The sequence below is a fragment of the Motacilla alba genome, chromosome 18, assembly GCF_015832195.1.
Source record: "Motacilla alba alba isolate MOTALB_02 chromosome 18, Motacilla_alba_V1.0_pri, whole genome shotgun sequence".
In the NCBI taxonomy this organism is placed as follows: Eukaryota; Metazoa; Chordata; class Aves; order Passeriformes; family Motacillidae; genus Motacilla; species Motacilla alba.
This window is the reverse complement of record NC_052033.1, coordinates 5,989,985-6,009,540: the sequence shown is the minus strand read 5'-3', so window position 1 is coordinate 6,009,540 and position 19,556 is coordinate 5,989,985. Positions and strand designations below refer to the sequence as shown.

The following is a 19,556-nucleotide window of genomic DNA, read 5'->3' as shown; positions in this document are numbered from 1 at the left end:
TCTCCTGCACATCTGCAGAATGAACTGAGAACCTCCATTTTGTGGAGGTTGTCTCATGCCAGAGATGTTCCAGGTGCCTGAACTTGAGCTTCCCTGTGTGTGTCAACATGCCTGTGGAGCTTGATACTGATCTTGGCTCTCTTGCACTCAATTGTGAGGCACAGTGGCTCCTAGGCTCTCCCTACCTCCCAAAGGAGAGCCTAACTAGTGAACAGTTGTAAATGTGGCCTGGAAAAGAAGGAACAGCGGCAGTGCCACTATTGGCAGCACTTCATGGTTTCAGCCACCACTTGTGACTCCTGGGACTCCAGGAGTGGCAGTTTCCTGGGATCCACACCCTGAAGTCAACTTGATTGAGTTGGGCTCTTTGAGGTTTACACCTTGTAACACCTCAGTTGTAGGCATGTGATGTGTTTTTTGGGATTGCACCCATCAGCACGCGTTTTGCTCAGCCTGAAGTAAGTCCTGTTTACTGTTTTTACAAGTTTTAGTGTTTTTTTCACTGAACTTTGAACTGGGGCAGGCTGTTTTCTCTGAAAAACGGGAAGGATGATGCATGATTTTTAATTGCTTGGAAATGTTTAGGTAGCCTGCCTAACTTGGAAATGCATAAATAGCCTTGAAAAACATTTTTAAATAAGTCACGCATTTTCTGAAGAATACATTTAGTTATCATGTACATATTTTTCACGCAAAGGCTGGGAAGAAAGGCTGTCATAACTAAGGTGAAGTTTTGCTGGGTTTTGATACAATTTTAGATGTACCCTTTTTTCCTCCCTTTTTTCCTTTACTACCTTTTAATATTAAAAAATAAATTTATGGGTTATCCTTTGAAATATTTACTGTTGCATGTACCTTCACTTTTGATGTGGATACTACTGGACAAAGAGAATTAATGATGCCTTATCTAGAGACTCCTGTGCAACTTGTATTGAGATTTTGCTAGATCTTCTGAGAGGTGACATTCCCACACAAGTAACTGATTTTCTTTGTCTTCAGCTTCCATGTATTGCTCATTGTATTTTGTCCCAAAAGTAGGCACTTTTTAAACTCTTGGAACCCATTTCTGAAACTCTTGAAGTACTCAGAAGTACAGGAATTCTGTGCTGTAATTTGGAATTGGACACTTGGGAATAGGAAAGGTGATTCAAGAGGAGTGCATAACTTTGTGCTGGGTCTTGTGATTCACTCTTTACTCACTGCAAGTTACCCCAGCCTCACGGTGTGTCAAACTGCCTTTCACAATTTCAGCTGAGCACTTCAAATTTTCACACTCGCTCGTGTTGACCCACTTTACTGTGTAGAGAGACCTTGAAGGCAGATTACTCCTACTAAAAAAAAAAAAAGCAGTAGAGTTGGTAAGGAAGCAAAAGGAAAGAGCTGTGCTTTGTGATCTGTTGTTTATTAGTGGATCCTTTCAGTCGTTGAGGGTTTTTTTCCTGGTGTTACTGTGTCTGAATTGGCTGGGAATTTAATTTTCCGTAAATACTTAAATCTTGGGTAATCCATCTTGACTGTTGGGAAGGAGCACATTTGACTTGGAACTTCCTTTATTGCTACTTTGCTCTGTCCATTGCTCCCCATACGCATCCACTTCTCTGGCAGCTCATGACTCATGTTTCCCCTGTTGCTCCTCTCTATCCCTTAAGGACCTTTTTTTATGATAACCATCTCTCCGCTTCCCAAATTGCTATAAATCTGTACATCTTTAAGGGCAACTCATCTTTCCTGCTCCTTGTTTCTCTGATAAATCTATGTGCACAATTTACAGTCCCCCCATATGTCGTGGGAAGGGGAAGTGTGAATTGTGTAAGATTCTTCCCTGTGATTTAGGACAGGATATGAGGGGCCTGGTCCTGTAACAATGTAATGAAGATTCTGTAAAATTCATAAAAGTATTGATAGAAACATATAAGTGGCCAGGTTCTGAGGTTTTGAGGGAGTTTTCCTTTTTATTTTTTTTTTTCTCCTTCTCTCAACTACTTGATTTTAACAATCTCATAGGAGCTGAGACAGTTTTCCCCCCAGTGAATTAAGCTGAATTAACTAAGTTGACTCAAGTCCTGAGGTTGGAGCCAGGCCTGTGCTAAGTCATACACAGACACCAAAACATTGTGTTTTATTTCTTTACGAAGTTGGTCTGAAACAATCTTCTAATTATCACTTCCTCCTTGTTTTCAGATGGTTGTATGCCATACTTTAAACTTATTTTTTCCTGCCTGCAAGAGCCAGAAACTTACAAAAATGTGCTTAAGTGGAGATCCTTGCCCGACTTTTTTCAACAAGAAAAAACAGATTGACTGTGCGGATTGACAACTTTGTATTTTTTCATTGTTTTTAGAATATTTATCCAGCTGTGTGTTTAGAAAAAAGTTTCGCCGTTCACAAATTCTAAATTCTAGCGTTGCTTTCCAAGGCAAATAGGAAGAATGCATTTTGATGGCGATTCTGTGAAATCGGCCAATGATTTTTAAGGAACTTTTGATTTATTGTTTTGTGACTTGAGAGTGAAAAAGTTGTATTGGAAAATACAGACAAAAATAAAAAAGGGAGATGTGGTGCCTGCAGTACAGCAAGGTCATTCTAGAGACATTTGTTTAGAAAATGTCAAGAAAAGTATCTTGGCATAATTTTTGACAGACAGTAGAGAAACAGACTTGAGCTGGTGGAAAATGTTATGAATCCTGGGGATCTGGATAAATATCAAGGGGTCCTTAGGTTTTCCCGTGGAGTGTGTTGGGTCTTTGGGCCGTGAGGGAAGAATCTCCTATGGGAAGGTGCCAGAGAACAGATAGTGTTTTATTTCTCTTGTCCTCCACCGGTGTTTCTGCCTCTGCCTCACTCCTTCCTATCACAATACTTCAGAGTTGTACCTCACACCTAATCCAGCATTGCAGTGGCTCCCAGAGCCAGTGCTCCCTGGTTCTCTTCCACATCATCCAACACCACGTTATGTCCTCCGGCCCTTCAGAACTGTACTACAACATGTCACCACTTCTCAGTCCCACCTGCTAAAATGGCTTTTGTCTTTTTTTCCCCTCTCTTTCTAACAGCATTCTTTCTTTTTTTCATCATTGAAGTAACTTAAAATTATTTCAGACAGGTGTTCTTTATTGGTATTCTATCTTATTTTAAAATAAGTTATTTTACAGTGGGTTTTGATTTTACAAAAAATCACTTAATGTATTTACCAAGGAATGGATTGAGATACATTGTGTCTGTAACATTACTAAGCTAGCCAAAACCTCCAGGAAATCTCATAAGAAGGAATCAGTCTAATTAGTTGCAGTTATGGTAAGGAAATGGAAATATATTCTAGGGTTTCGTTTTGTAAACACTGCATATTAGTCTTGAATCAAACAAATAAATGCTTTAGTGTTGTTGCTTATAAGTTACAGATAAATTAAGTAAGCCCTTGGCTTTCTGATTAGTGAAGACTAATTTTGTAACTTCTTTTTTGCTGTACTCCAGGCTGTCATGGAAATGGGGTGGGAGAAATTTATATTAACTTGTTAATAATATTTTGCTTTTTCATAGCTCTGTTTTTTGATGATTTCTGAAAGCTCACTCAAGCTTCAAGGAGTAGAGGCTTACATTTATATTAGAGAGGAGACATGTCATTTTTGAGACTTCTAAGATAGTCACCTCTGAATTATGGAGAAGGAGATAAAACATGAAGAGATGTTTACAACACAATACACAGCATTAAAATGTTAAAGAAATCACATGCACGTTTTATATGTCAAGTACATTCTTCTGTAACTGCAGCATGGATAAAAAGTGGGAGAGAACTATGAAGATGAAAGCAGGATGTTTAAAGTGGCTTGAATTTAGTAACCAAGAGATAAAATGATGTGCTTGGGTTTGACTGATCGTACCTTGACAAGGAAGTACACTGGGCTGAATGTCTTAGCTGAAGTTAAAGAGCTGAAAATGAGGAATACTGTAAATATGTTATCCAGCATGAGAGAAAAATGTAAGTTAATATCCCTGTCCCTTCAGGGTCTGATCTGATGGCTGTGTTTTGCTCTTAAAGTCTCATCTTCTCCTGACAGTGGTGATTCCTTGGAAGTGTAGCTGTAAGGAGTGGGAAGGATAGGTTATTGTTAAAATAATGGAGCGAAATGTGGGGTTTGAGTTCAGTTACCAGCCCAGGGAACCTGTAGGTGATCTTTGGTGTAAGACAAACTAAGAAGGTCATTTGGATGTTGCACAAGGCTGAATAAAGTAAAAATAGAGCAACCTTTCTTCCAGTTGTCAGTCCACTCACTGGATTATCCTCATTTAAAAAAAGTCTGATCTTCTTTAATCTAAATCTATTGTCTTTTGAGTTTTGAAACCTTCACCTTTTGTCCTGTCAAAACAGGCCTTGCTAAAAATGTCTGTCCTCATCTTACATATCTTCTTTCAGTACTGAAAGGCTGCAATGAGCCTTCTCTTCTCCAGGTGAATGCCCTCACCTTTCCTAGCCTGTCTGCAGAGCAGAGGTGCTCCAGCCCTTGGAACATCTCCATGGCCTCCTCTGGACTCGCTCCAGCAGCAGCTCCACATCCTTCCTGTGCTGGGAGCCCAGAGCTGGAGACAGCTTGGCAGGTGGTGTCTCACCTGAGCAGAGCAGAAGGGCAGAATCCCCCCCTTGACCTGCTGCCCAATTAAAAAAAAAAAAAAAAATTAACAACTCCGTTACAGGAAAAAAAACCCACCACCCCAAGGGTTGAAGAAATACATAGAAAGTGGTGGCTAGTGGTAGATGCCTGGGTTATTGATGAAGTGGAAAGTAAAAAATAGCATGATTCTCATCCCTCTGTTCCCTTTCTGTTTAATCCCAGTAAACAAATTCAACACAAAAGAGAACAGCAATAGTTCTGTTCCCCAAAACTAGCTGTGTTTTTGGCATTATCTCTGTACCAAACTTCTCTTACCAAAGTAGTATTTTATTGAATGCCCATGGAGTGGGAACTTTTTATTCTGATGCTAATGCTATTAATATGCTCTGCTCCAAGTTGGAGGAGTTGACCTCTGTCAGATCATGCAAACCACCTCCACTCAGTGCAGGAAGTTTTTTGCTAAGTTAACTCCTCCAAGTTCTTTCTTGCCCACTTTTGAAGTCTCTGAAAATTTATTTTTTTGCTCCTTCCCCTCACAGATAACTGCACTGTCATGTTGGAATGAGAGAACTCATTTTAAATGCCAACGAGATTTGCTCCATACGATGTATGTAAAAATGATGTAGTTGAATGATTGAAGTGATTTAGAAATAGTCCAAAATTACTTTCCAAGGTTTTTGCTTTAGCACATTTCCCCTCCTGCCTCTGGAATGATCCCACTGGCAGACGCTTACCCTTTTCCTGGGAATGACACTCGCAGTGTCAAGTCAACTCAGTCAGGCCACACTCCCACACTCCCAGCTGCTCATTTGGGATTCACACCTGATGCATCTCTGTCTCTCTCTGAAGCCCCTTTGTTTTGACTGAACTGACAGCCTGCAGGAGCCGCCTGGCCTTTCATCAGCCCCCCTCCCCATTCCCACCAGTGATCAAACAACTGGCAGGAGGGGTTATTAAAACCTGGTGTTGAACTCCACACTTCAGGGCTGTCAGTGGCAGAGGCAGCCTGGGATGTAATTTACGGTGGATAATAAATATAAGAAAAGTCCAACTCTGGAAGTCTATCTCATGCTCTAAAGTGTTTTGATATATGCTGCTTTGATATTTTAACTGCTAGGCAGTCTTCATTAGTGGTCATTGAAAATCATAACTTGAAGCTCCAACGGATGATTCATAATTGCAATGGTGGGATCAAGTTAGCATGGTGGAATTGTTGATAGGGAGTAAGACTAGCTCAGCTTGTGAGGATGTATTTCATGAGCAGTGGGACTGATGAGCACTAATGAGAACCAACCTCTGAAGGACTGATAAATTTTAAATGCAAAGATTATCTTTGCAAAGCATGAATCATTTGACCTACAACTGAAGCTTGATAAAAGGTCTTAGAAAAATACTATAAATTAATGCATATCATTGTTGAAAGAAATTCTCTTTGCTCATATGTATATTGTGTGAGCATGGTAGGCAGAGAGTCTTAAAGTGGATGGATTCACATGACCCTTAAGGACTTAGACCCCAGTCACCTCCATGATGTTCAGCAAAGATAATGAAAATGAGTATAATGATACCTTTGTTACTACTTTTCTGCCCTCTGTGGCTCTCACTATTAGCATAAAGCTTCATAATCTAGGAGAGTTTGATGCTTACTCTTGTGTTGCATCTCATATATATTAAAATCCAACAATGACATAAACAGTGGATAAAAAAAGAATTTTATGTTGTGCCCCCTTTTTATGGATCATCCTGCTCCTGTTTTGATAAAGACAGTTTTCTGTGGATGCACAAAGTAAGTACATGCCATTGTTAATAGGGCAGACTTGCTTTCTCTCCCTGGTTGTGTTTCTGATGAGCAGCTGATTTCCTAAATGAACACCAGCAAGGTGGTAGGGTGGTAAAGGGGAATTTTTAGAGATGTCAGTGTAGGGGCTGCAGTCCCCTTTGTCCTGCTGGGACAGAGCAAGGGAGACAGCCTCTTGGTCCTCTGTTTTCTCTCCATCTGAAACCATCCTTTCATCTGCACAGGTGTTGATGATAGACATGGGCTGGGAGTGAACAGACTCCTGTTATTCTGAAATACCAGTGTGATGGACTGGAGCTCTCGGGTTCCAGCTTCAGAAGCCCATTAACTTTTGTGCATCCAGAGATTCTCGAGATGATGCATTTGGATGCAACAGGATAATTAGCACTACACTCACAGGTTCTGTGGAAATACTGGGTGCAAGCAAGGTAGGGGGTAAGAAAGAAGTAATTTATCAAGTGATGAATTGTCGGGAATATTTTAGTGACATGGGGTTCCCTTTAGATCCAATGCCAGATTTTCCCCGCAAACCCGGATCACAGGCAGAACAAAGGAATTTCAAAGGGCTGAAATGAGGGAATGTGAAGAGAGAGGACTAGACAAAAGGGAAAACCTAGTACTTAATGAGAATTATCTGGCCTTTTGATCCATAGGGGTATTGCCTTTATAAGCTTAGAAGAGTGAAAATAACTATTCTTTTTTGCCAGTCTATAAGTACATGTTTTGACATTTCCAAATAGCTCAGAATTCCTTTAGCAGTGCAAGTACTAAAGTCTAATCTTATTAGATAAGTAGTGAAATGTAATTTTCTTTTTGTAATTTAAATGGTGCCATATTCAACCTGTTTATTGCCTTGAATTAGACTCCTGTCAGAAACAGCAATACAGGACCTAGTGTACTGTGCTGTATGAAAAATAGCAACGATGTGGAAAAGTATGACTCAGAAGGGTTAAGGAAAATTATTTCCTGATTCCTTGAAACAGCCTACTGATACCATTTCTTTGGGGAATAGCTCATTGAAACACAAATCCAGATCATTCTTGTAGTCCTTTCCCTTTTGAACTATTTTAGGGTTCTCTTCAAATTTCCATAGTTTAAAAATACGACATAAATACCACAAGTTCAGATTCTGCTTTGTCATCTTAGGAAAGGACTTATGTGCAGCAAAACGGAGTAAAAGTCCTCTTGCTTTAATTTTCCGTGACTGTTGTCTCTCTTAAAATAAAGTTTCATTCGGCTTTGACTTTTAACTTTGTTCCACACTCTAGTTGTCAGTTGACTGTGAAGAGTTGACCCGTCTAGGAGAGAGATGATTGTGCTTTGCTGCAAGCCTGGGCTGGAGCAAGCACTCAAATGCTCATTTGTATGGGCTGCAAGAAGTTTAGTTGTCTTGTGTGGCTTTTGACTTATTTTTTCCAAAACTGCAAGGAAGGTGTAGTGCAATGTTGGCTTTTCTGATCTGATCTGCCACAGCTTGGGACAGGCAGGTGTTCCAATCATCCCTTTCTCTGCTGTAGCTTGTAATAGAGAGAAGCAAAAAGAGGTACCTCTAGGATATGAGAAAAGGGACAGGGAGGGTCTTGGCACAACTTGTCATGGGAAAGAGTGATTATAACACTGGTATGAATGGAAAGCTGAAGTAAATTTGTTTTAGAAAATTTTTATTTGTAGTGTTGAATAGCCATTTGCCACTAAGTGGCTCTTTAAGAGGATTCTAAGCAGAAGCTCTTTAATGAACAAGTGAACCACAGCTCTGGGCAGTAATCCATTTCTTCTGGCTTTTATGAGATCTGTATGGAAACTGAAAGAGTAGGTTAGTTTTCAATACCAAAATTATTAGGTACATCATCCAGATTGAAAAGCTCAGGACACATTGGAAGTATCATTAAACTAGGACAAGAAATAAAATGGAACATGTGAATGGAGATGTAAGAGTTACAGCAGCTTAATAACATAAGCTTTGACTTTAAACCAGACGTGTCTGCAAATCTCAGAGGTTTGGTATTCTTGGGTCACTGAAGGCTAACTCTGCCTGGATCTGTATAGATTATGTAAATTTTTGAAGTAAACCAGACTTCTAGAAGATGAAAATCTGTCCTATAATTCTCCTTTTAAGACTTCTTATTACAGTTGAGATTTACGTTGGTGCTCCCAATAGAGACATGACAATCTGTTGTAACTTCAGAGAGTACTATAAAGGTGCTGGCATTTGAGAGCAGGCTGGATAGTTCGGCCTCAAACTCATTTTTATGTTCTGAAGTTAGATACTTTTAAAAATAATAACCTTTTACAAGCTGCTTAAAGGCTTGGAATGCCTTGTGTTTATTAAAGGGCATTAAAAGCAAAATATTATCTTTGAAGGGCACCCATTATAAAAGTGTTTATCGGTATCTGAAATGGCCTTAGGCAGCAAGGGAGCAGAATTGGGAACAGAAAATAAAGTTACAATGAAGGGAAGTCTCTGCTGTGTTTCTCTTGCTCCTTGTGCTGGTTACAGCCTGATTGCCAAAGTTTTTTTACCATGATTCTTGGCCTCTTCCTGGCTGCAGGAGTGTGCAGCAGAGCCAGCCCTGCTTCAGGCAGGCTCCTTCTTCTCAGCTGCATTTTCCTCGGTGAGGAAGGTTCCTGTTGGCGTGAGGGTAAGTAGCAGAGCCGTGTGTGGAAGGGACAAATGGAGAATATCACCTGGCAGAGTTCCAGCTGTAATGGGGAGATATTGAACTGTGATCTGTGTGTTGAGTTCACGTTCTTCATGCCTGATTAAAGTCTTCAGGGCAAGACCACTCCTGGTGGAAATCACTCGTGTCTCCCCTGTAAAATGCTGGTTGACTTCAACTCCCTACTGATCTGGATGTTTCTAAAGTTTCTTTTGAAGTGGAGCCAAGAGGTGATGCAGAGGCTTATGGGCAGTGCAAGTTTTGTAGGGAGATTTCAAGTGTTTTATTAGAGTTACTGCTAGAGTCAGAGAAAATGGATAACCTGTAAAGCACAAACTTTGTTCAAGTCATCATGCAGACGTGATTCCATAGGTCTGGTCATATCTAGGATTAACTTGGACTAGAGTTGAAGTAGAGCTGTTTTTGTGCCAGGACTGTGCAAGAATAAATCAGTAGTATTGTTACAATGTCATAATTAGTTTCTGAGTAGCATTAAGTAGGTGACAGTGAGGCAGAGTGTCATGAAGGGCTGTAAAAGCACAACTGGTTGGGAGAAGATGTTTAAGAGATGGTTATTTAGTGTCTCTTGAAAACAAGAATGAGAAAATTTAGGCAAAGGCAACTTAGAAAGGAGCAAAAGAGTGTGGTTGGGCACTGAACAGGCTTCCCAGGGAATGGTCCTGGCCCCAAGGCTGCCAGAGCTCCAGGACTGTTAGTCCAACATCTCAGGCATAGAGTGGGGTTGCTGAGGTTGTTTGTGCAGGGCCAGGACTCCATGATTCTTGTGTCTCCCTCCCAGCTCAGGATACTCAGGATATTCTGTGACTGTGATTCTGCAGACAGTGCAGTTACAGTGCAACTCCTCACTCCAAGAGGTTTGGATGTTCAAGGTTTTGGTGATGGTGCTTATATCTCATTTGATATCTTGGGTATTTGCTTTGTTTATTTTTCAGTTTCAGTTTTGCTACTGGCCACTTGAATTACATTGAGACATAAAAACTGATCACAAGATCTAGAAAAAAAATCCCTAACAACCAGAAACTGAAACCCCCAAATATATCGCACCCCTAACAAAGTGCTACTGAAAATTAAAGGTAATGGCCAGCAAATAGCTTTTTTATCCAAAAGTCTAGCCACTGCAGTCACTTGACTCTCAAAATCTTTGCTACTGCTGCTGTCACTGCTAACCTTTTGTTAGGTTAGCTTGTAAAGCTCTAACTTTTTAAGTCTGGATTTTGCTGCAAGTGCTTGGGTGGCTTTTTTTTGTCTCTTCTATTACAGGTTGTGCAACTTTTGTTGTTTTTTTGTGGTTAAAAAGAGAGGTAGGAAAGGCTGATTTTAAGTATTTGTCCCAGAGAGAGAAATAGAATAAAGAGCCAAGTGCTTAACTGCTTTGAAATGAAACATACTTATCACAAATGGCTCTTTACGTTGCTGGAGAATGTGAGGAAGTGGTGCTTGGGGATGCTTTTGGAAGATCTGCCCTATTCAGTGGGATATAGAGCAGAAGGATGAGTAGAAATGATTGGTTACATCTAAAAGTAGGCTTTCTCTCTGTTTCACATTTAATTCTCTGTTACTGCTGAGAATATAAAATTTTAACCGTTCTTCAGGCAGTCATGGTAAAAGCTTCCCCCTTACTGCTTTGCTGCTCTTTCCAGGAAGATCTGTCCATAGGGGCCAAAATTGCAGAGTATTTCCTTAAGCCACTCCCTCCATGGATCAGTTGGTTCTGGTGCTGCTTTGGTGATACAGATTCCATCTGTAATTGTGACTGCGTGCAGCACTTTCAAAGAAACCCCTCAAGTAAGTTATCCCATGACCTATTCATTGTGAAGTTTTGCTGACTTTGAATTTGCAGCTCAAGTGCAAAAGACTTTTTTTCTGTGTCTCCAGACACTGGAGATATACTGGACACATATCCTTGGATATATTTTTTAAAATGCCTGTGAGTTCTGTGTGAGCATTCTTTCTGCCGGCGACAGTCATTGTATTTCAGAAAGTGGCATTAATTGTGATAATGTAGCATAGAGTTCCTCTTTGTGAAATTCAAGTCTTTTTAACATTTAAAATCTTTTTAACCTTCAAAGACAATAAAAATTCCAGTCTACATTTATCTATTCCCCTGTGAGGAGTTACTGCACTGTACATTGTATCATTCCATATGAAATTCTTCTGCTTAATAGTCTCATTTATACACAGTTGTCTGAGGTCAGTTTTCCATTTTGCAGTTGTCAAACAGCTGTCAAATTAAGAGACCAGATCCCAAAGTTCATTTACATTTTATGCCATTCTTTGGGTGCCTGTTTCATATCTTAATATAACGAATGATTTATCTACAAATCTTAGTCTTCTCTCTGCACTTGTTGTTCACAGAAGTTCACATCCTCTCTTTCTTCAAGAGCAGCCCTTAAAATAAAACTTGTGTAACATTTCATTTGGTGAGGCTTAGTTATACAGCAAAAGGAAGATGGTTCTGTATCTTCAGGGTAGGCAATGAAAATGAAAACAGTTTAAATTCTGCCTCGTATTAATGATAATTTCAATTCTGAACTGAGAAATGGAACAATAAAAAGAAAGTTTTGCAATGTGCTGCTAGAAATTACAAAAGAGAAAATCTCCATTTCATTCATTTATTGTTGGTTTCGGCTAATAATTAGCCCAGCTATTGATTTCCTCCTTTAACTTTAGATTTCTTGTTCTTCAGTAAGAAACCAAAATAAAAAGGGCTTTGTTCACAAATCATCTTTGTAGTAAAATGTATTCATTTTTTATCATGGGGAATATCAAAGGCTATCACATGAGTGAGAACACAGAGACTGAATTGAATACTATTTGTGGTTTTGTGGTATGATGATTCTTACGTCGGTGAGTTCCAAGCATAAATTTTTATGGTGAAGATTTAGGGCTTGTTTTCTTATTTATTTCCAGTGGTGTAATGATCAAAGGAATATCTCTATACATGCCATTGATGTCTTACTACAAAGTACTTAAATAGCCCGGGGTAGCTATCTACTTTATAAAAATTCCTTAAAGACAGGTAGGACCCTTGGGTGTTAAATGTATACTTTTGAGCTCGGTGTGTTGTCAGGGGAGGAAGGCAAGAGAGGTTCTGTTACAAGCCTCAGCAGTTCTCCATAGCGCTGAGATTTAAAGAGCTGTTTTAAAATGTTGCCTTAAATTATGGTCACTGGGGGAAGTTTGTCTGGGATATGCCGGGCTAGAGAATGTTTCTGTGCCATTTCAACATCATTCACTAATGTGTTCAAGCAGTGTAACTTGATTAACTCTTTCCAGGTTTGGGGGGAAACATTCTGGTCCTCACATAAGTATTTGTAGCTGCTTTCCATGCTGGAAACAGATCGTTTCAAGGCTGTCGATCCTCCTTTATGCCAGTCGCCTCAAGATGCTGTGATTTGCTAAGGAAAAGGGAAACAATATCCGCACTATTTGCTGCATTTCATAGGCATTTCATAGGCAATTATTAGTCTTTTCAGTTGATGGGATCCGCATTGGGATTGTAATAAAACACGAGTCAATGTGAAATTGGATGCAGACTGGGAGAGAAGATAAAACCAAGTGAAAATTAATGACAGATGTAAAAGTTATTGGTAATAACATAGTCATCTTCTTGCAGTCTTTTTCCAAACTATATTTTTATTTCAGCAGATCTCACTTGAAATCTTCAGAGTAGATAATCTCTTTGATTTTGATTATGATCTTCAATAACGAAAGTAGCTTAATTGTGATGGGTTCTGACTTATTTTGAACAGGTTTTTACATTTGAGGGCAGCTGCTAAGTTGTTCTGGATGGCAGGATGCAGAGTGCTCCAGTGACCGTCTGTAAGTCTCTTTAAATGGCTTCAGGTACCACTAGTGTTATCTCCAGAGTCCACAGAGCATCTCTGAAGCTGGGGATCTGTAATTGTCACAGGTGGGACATGGGGAGTGGTAGGACTGATTTGCCTAATGTTCCCTGAGAAAAATTTGGAAAAGCTCAACTTTTTGGTACTTGTTCAGCACTGAGCATAAACAGCACTTCTACAGGTAACTGCAAAAAGCCTTCCCCACTCTTTTTAAATCATAAGCAAGCTTTGTTTTCTTAGTTTCTCACATGAGAAAGACCATCCCAGGGATGGTCAAGCCAAAGGCCGTCTGGTGCAAGGATTCTCTATTCAGCAGGATTCATGGATGGCCTTCTGTCTCAGACCCATTAGGTCTTCTCATTAGTCTCTTCCTGGCCCTGTTGCCTATTGGCAACACTGGAAGGAGGATGCTGGACATGGGAGCTCCTAGAAGCTGAGACTTTCTTCTTGTCCTCCATGAAGCATAACTGGGCAGCTCCCACCCACTCCCTGGGTGCCTGCAGGGATAGTGGGAATTCTTGAGGAGTGAGAGCCTGGAAAATCTGGCTGGTGCCTCCAGCTCTTCCCTGCTTCTGCACTGTTGAGGTTCCTTCTCCTTTTCATTATCCCTTGAGCTTACCCTGCAACACTTACTTGGAGTGGAGATGGAAAAGGGTATTTTTCTTTAGAAGGTGAAATTCCATAACAAAATTGTATGGTAGTAGATACTTAAGATGTGTACAGACGTGAGGGGATAAGTCTCCAGAAGACTTTCCAGCAGGTCTTTTGTCAGAGACAGCGATGGTGTCTGTATCTGTTCAAACTTCCCTCCATGGATTTGTCCAATTCTCCTTTTTAGCACTGGGAGGGGCAATGGCCACTCACTTCCCAGTTGGTTCTCTGTGCCTTTTATGATTTTACAGACATCTCTTGTATTCTTCCTCTCTTGTCCTTTTCCAGGCTGAGGAATGCTGCCCCCTCTTGGTTCTCTTATATGGAGCTGTTCTGTACCTGAGCTTGTCTTCCTCTTTGCTTGGTTTGTGAGCTTCCCTTTGGGAAAGGTGGACCCAAACTGCATTCCCAGAGGGTGGAGGCTCAGATACAGGATGGTGCAGGAGGGAAAAATAGCATATCCATTGGTGACCTCGCTGACAGAGCAAAAAAGTGTAAACATCAAAAAAGCTTAGACGTGTTAGGTAGACTGGCTCTATTTGTTATGGTTAATTACTGAAATTAAAGGTATTAGAAAGGGGGGAACATTTTTCTCTTATTATTCATTTGGTTTGGCCCTGAAAATCCATGCTACAAACTGGATGCTGATAAATTATTTTTGCACAGATCATAAAATTAGCAGTAAATTTATATAAAAAGGTATAAATTAGTGTGTCCAAATGTTATTTTTATGACATATTAGGTTGAATTATTTTAATGTAAATGGTTTATTTCAAGGAAACTGTGAAATTGATAAATAAATCTACTCTGTTCCAGTGCTAAACATGTGAAATGTAATCTTCTTGAATCTTACGTCCCCGGGCCCTCATCCTTGTGTTTGGAGTAGGATGTAGGTGCTACTAATGCGTGCAACAGGTGCATGTAATTTAGCTGTGGAACTATTCAAAATACCTTTAATCAGTTAATGTTAAGTCAAACCATATGTGTCCAGGCTGTTTTTCTCATGTTCTCCCATCAGTGCTTTTGTGGCTCAGCATCCTGCATCATCCAGCAGTGGGAATGGAGGAAGGACCTGGTTGCTGAAATTTTAATCTTTGTGCTCCAAAGTAACAGCTGTAGGTTTTAGAAGTGCACAGTGATCTGTTTCAACTTTTCTGCTTTTATGTAGGCACTGGTTTGGGAAACTGCAGGGTTGTGAGTGATGCCCTGAGGAGCACAAAGACCAGCATGTTCCTGGGACTGGGGAGCTGTTAAAAATGCTTCAGCATCAGTCTGTATGAGAAACGTAGCTGAGACTTGAATGTGGAGAGAACAGGATGTTCGTATGGTCAATTGCTTTCAACACCAGGTTTCTGGAATATTTCAAAACAGATGCAGTGAAAACAAAACATAAATATCTTGGAAGATGGAAGACTCACCAAACAGGCTTTTTCTGCAGTAGAACTACATAGCAACCAGAAAAGAGCTTCAGTGCTTATCCAAGGCATGGACATGTTTTTATGCACGTAAAAGGCAAGATGCTTTCTCAGTGTGGAATATTAGTTTTGCCAAAGACCATTTCAACTGGGACAGAAACAGATTTGCTGGTGGACTGGGGTAGTGTGAGCATCCGACAGCACTGAGAAGTAAGTGGGTCTAGTTTGTCCTTTTTGCAGTAGGTGCATTTCTGCTTGAAATTATTTGCAAGGATTTAATTTTTCAGGCAGTGTATTTGGTGTGTGTATTCCCTGTTAGCTGGTGCTACTGGAGGAGAGGTGTTCAGTGGAATTGTCTTTCTGGGTGGTCCTTCCAAAGCCGTAATCAGCGTATGCATGGCGAGTCTTGTCAGCGTGGGGCTCAGTGCCGCAGATTTGTCATGTAAGATAGCACCAGAGCATGTGGCCAAGGAGCTGTTCAAGGATCCTGTATATAATTTATGAAACTAACTTTTGAAGTGGCCTTTTTCTTTCATTTTATTAAACAATTGGGAACATCAGGTTTTTCCTTTGAAGTTTAATTTCATTGGCTGTGCTAGTGGCCTTTATTTCTGTGGATCACAGATTCAAAAAAATCAGATGATAAATTTACTCCTGAGATGTTTGTAGAATTTGTTTTCTGGAAAGCTAACCTTAATTAACGTTTAGCTTTATCTTTAGAGTCTCCTCAGCAACTAGGTACAAGCAAATGCACACAAATAAAACGTTCCTTTTACAGGTATTTAAAATAGCCATGGCAGTAAGTACAGCATTAAACACAAAAATACTATCAAAAAACTTTTAAAGGCCATTTTTATACTTTTTAAAAATCCTTTTACTTACAGTGAGTATTTTCAAGTCATTAATTTAATGACTTACTCTTTTTTCTGTTAATACAGTCTAAAAAGCAAATGTTGGTTACTGTTTTAAACTATTTTTCAGAAAACTAACTTGGAAAACTTGAGAAAATACATTAGATGGCATACTTAGGCAGGATCAGAGAGACACAAAATCATAAAATAATTTTGATTAAACAATTACAGGAAAATAGCTTTTGTTTCTGGTTATAGTAAAGAAAAAACAAGCCGACCCAGCAGAAAACAAGGCAGAGCTGTACTACAGGGAGTGTGTGCAAGAATATTGGCATTTCTTTTATGCCCCTTGTGAAAAGATTTCATCTTTATTCTCTGCCCTCTGAGAAGACTTCAGCTCTAATGTTCTGGGTAGCAGAAGACATCTGCTCTACTTTTAGCTTTTAAAGCACGCTCAGCACTTAAGTTGGGTAGACAGCAGCACTAATCATGTTAAGCACCGTCTCCGAAGGCCGGGCGAATGCAGAATTAATGCATTGTTTTAGGGTGCGGGGCTGGGGCGCAGGGCAGAGCGTGCAGCTCCCTGCCAGCGCCGGCCCAGCCTGGAGCTCCCTAAATCTTGTTGGTTACACCTCGAGCAGGAGCCAAGCCGTCAAGGAGCCCGCATTCAAGTGTTTGCCACACCAGGCTCTGGGGTAGTAAATGCTCATTTGGTGTCAGTTAGAAAAATGCCAGTGACGGGGGGTGCTGCAGTTAATCAGAGGTGCTTCTGTTGGTTCCTGGCTAGGTGGGTTTATTCTCACTCCGTGTATTTTGTGCATCTCTCACCACTTTGCTTTTTCAGTTTTAAGCAGCATCAGTGCATTTTGTTATTCCATCTCTGTTGTAGACATTAGTCCAGGTTTACTTTAAGCAGTATGTCCTTTAGTCTCCTAATGCAATAAATGGTTGTACACCCTCTGTTTAATCATTAAATGGCAGTATAACCCTTGTATCTGAGGATTGTTTTTTGCAATCAATTACAGGATTGAGTGTTAAAAATGTGTGGCAGACTGTGCTACGTGAAGGCGTGGATACTTCGCTGATAAATCTACTCCAAAGTGAATCCTGGTTTAAACTTTTATCCCCACCTTAACTTTCAAAAGGTGTAAAATGTATCTTCCAGATACGTGGTTGCAGTTTGGTGCTTTTGATTTTCTTTTTTTCTTTTTTTTTTTTTTAACATTCCTGTGACAACATTGTTTCTCCAAGTTAGCCAAGTGTTAACCTCAAAAATGTTAGTTTTATGGGCAGTGTTGCCCTCATAAAACAGAAATGAATGGTTAACACTTTAAAGAAAGTCTGCAGAGGCGGAGGAGGAGTTTGAAATAACATTCAGCTCTGGATTTCTTGACTAATTTAAACTACTGTTATATTTTTGGTTAAAGGTTAATGTTCCTTTAATTGGCCTTTTAATCGGACATCTGTGTTTGGCTGGGGGGGGTTGCATTGAGCAACGTGCCCTTACCATTCCCATTTCTCCTTAGAAATCTCGAGGGATTCTCCAGCCTTTCTGAAGAGTGCTAACAAAACTAATTGCCTCCATGCCTGGAACAGCTTTCTGCCAACAAATAGAATAATATTTTAGAAACTAGATAAATTCTAGCATTGACTTTTAAATCCTTTGAATAGCATATGTCTGAGCTTTCAGATGCTCTTTGGAATGATTTGGAGAAGGGGAATATAAAAGAAACTACTTTTAGTTAGCAAAATAAGATTTTAATAAAAAAGTAACCTATGTATTTGATTGTATCATATGAAAGTTCTAAGGTTGTTTTTTTTTAAAGTTTGGAGTTTATTTATGCCTTGTGTAGTTCTCTATTCTCTTGCTCAGAGTAGTGTGTTAGTTCATTGTATTTGCATTTGCTTTAGTCAAAATCTGTTTGGACAGAAATCAGTGGAAGATTTATGCTGCATTTAACAGGCATAGGATTGATCCTACAGAGCTAAATAGGAATATTTTTATGTGCTGCTTGAAAGCAAGAGGGCAGTGAACCTCGAAAGAAGACATCTCATAGTGGAAGCATATTTAATTCATCCACCCATTGGCATCACTGCAAACACGGGAATGGCTTTGATTTTATAATTGGAGTAATCAAAAGTGCTAGGAGACAGTCAATTTATTTTTTTTTATTTTTTTTTAGATCTCTGAATACTGATGTGCTTGGTGTGTAGCCAATTTCAGTTTCCTGTTGGGAAGTATGTACTGTATTTTCCATTTGATTGTGTAGGCCTTTCTTACATTAATAGAGGACAGAGAAAAGTTGGAAAAGAAATGAAACATGGTAGCAGGGAGTCTCAGTAATTTTGTAATGCCTGAAATAACTTCTAACTGACTTAATGCTATTTATCTGTTACAGAATAATAATCTCTCTGTAGCATAATTAAAATGTGAATTAAATCATTGCTTGTCCAAAAAGATGGAAAACTTGTGAAAACCCTGTGGTAATTGCTAGAAATAGAGCTTTTAGTTATAAAAAAATATTTTGGTGTGCCTGTATTTTTATGCCTGGTAAACACCAAGTGCTTTTTAGTTTTGAAAACCTGAATGGTTCTGCTTGGTCTCACAGATTTGTAATTTGCATTATGCCTATGCTCTGCATTTCTTATCGAAATAATGATTTGTTTATTCTAGTGAATATGGGGGCCTGTAAAATAAAAAGTTATCTTCAGTGTAATAAATAATAATAGGGAGAAAGATGCAAATCAAAGCTGGTCTAAAGCTCTTAAAATTTTCCTCCCCACTAACATGGACAAATACAGCTGTATGTGAGTGTTTTTGCCCACACTGAAAAATCTGCTTTGTGCCATGTGGGGCTGTGATTTCATCCTACATGTTTTTTCTGTCCATGGCACCACGTGCCTGACAGTGGCTGGAAGTCCTGCTTCAGGTTAGTTTATTACCAATCCACTACTGTGTAGTGTCTGATTTTTTGCCAGTGCCAGAACAGCCTCCAGGAAGCCACATAAAAGTTCTGTTCTCCTTCCCACGAGTGTTCTTAATATATTCCTAAGTCACATTTCTAATAGTGGTCTAAAGCTCCGGCGCTGTGTGTGGTTTTGGAATTACAGCAGCAAACCACAAAGACAAAAAGCTCCCAGCCCAGATCTTGCCATTCCTGGATGTAAAGTTGACTGGCTTCCCTCCTTTTCTGCAGTGGAAAACTTTAAAAAGATTCTGTCAAAATAACTTAGGATCACAATCTAGGTTGTGGAGTGTGGCAGAGGAAGAAGTGATTTCCTGAATAGTTTGGAAAATTTGGTTAAATAACTGCTGTAAGTCGCTGGGGTGTGTTGTCCTCTATTACCTGTGCTGTAAGTGTGCAGAGGTTTGTGGAGGTACCCACACACCTCTTGCTGTCTGGAGCTGGGGTGGTGCATGTTGTGCTTGCACAAGCTGGATCCAGGCTAGAGCTTATTTCAAACTGAGAAAACTGCCTTGGATCCAAAATCCAGGAATTTTGGAGAAAAGTCAGGGCTTCCAGCAGTGTTTTCTCTATTTGTGTTAAAATACCCAAACACATTCTGCACACACTGCCAGAAACACTCTGTTGAGTATTTAATGTCTGGGGTTTCTCAATACATTTTAAAACGTAAAATAAATTTAAAAATTATTTTTTTGAAATTAACACTTGCTCCTTCTGGGAAAGTGTGCATCTAGTGCTTAAACTT

At 39.7% G+C, this 19,556-nt stretch overlaps 1 protein-coding gene across 2 annotated transcripts in view; it reads left to right on the top strand.

Annotated features, from left to right (window-relative positions):
* LOC119709323 (protoheme IX farnesyltransferase, mitochondrial) overlaps positions 1-19,556 on the top strand; it is a 95,373-nt gene that overhangs the window by 11,073 nt on the left and 64,744 nt on the right. The gene's annotated exons all lie outside the window — the stretch shown is intronic.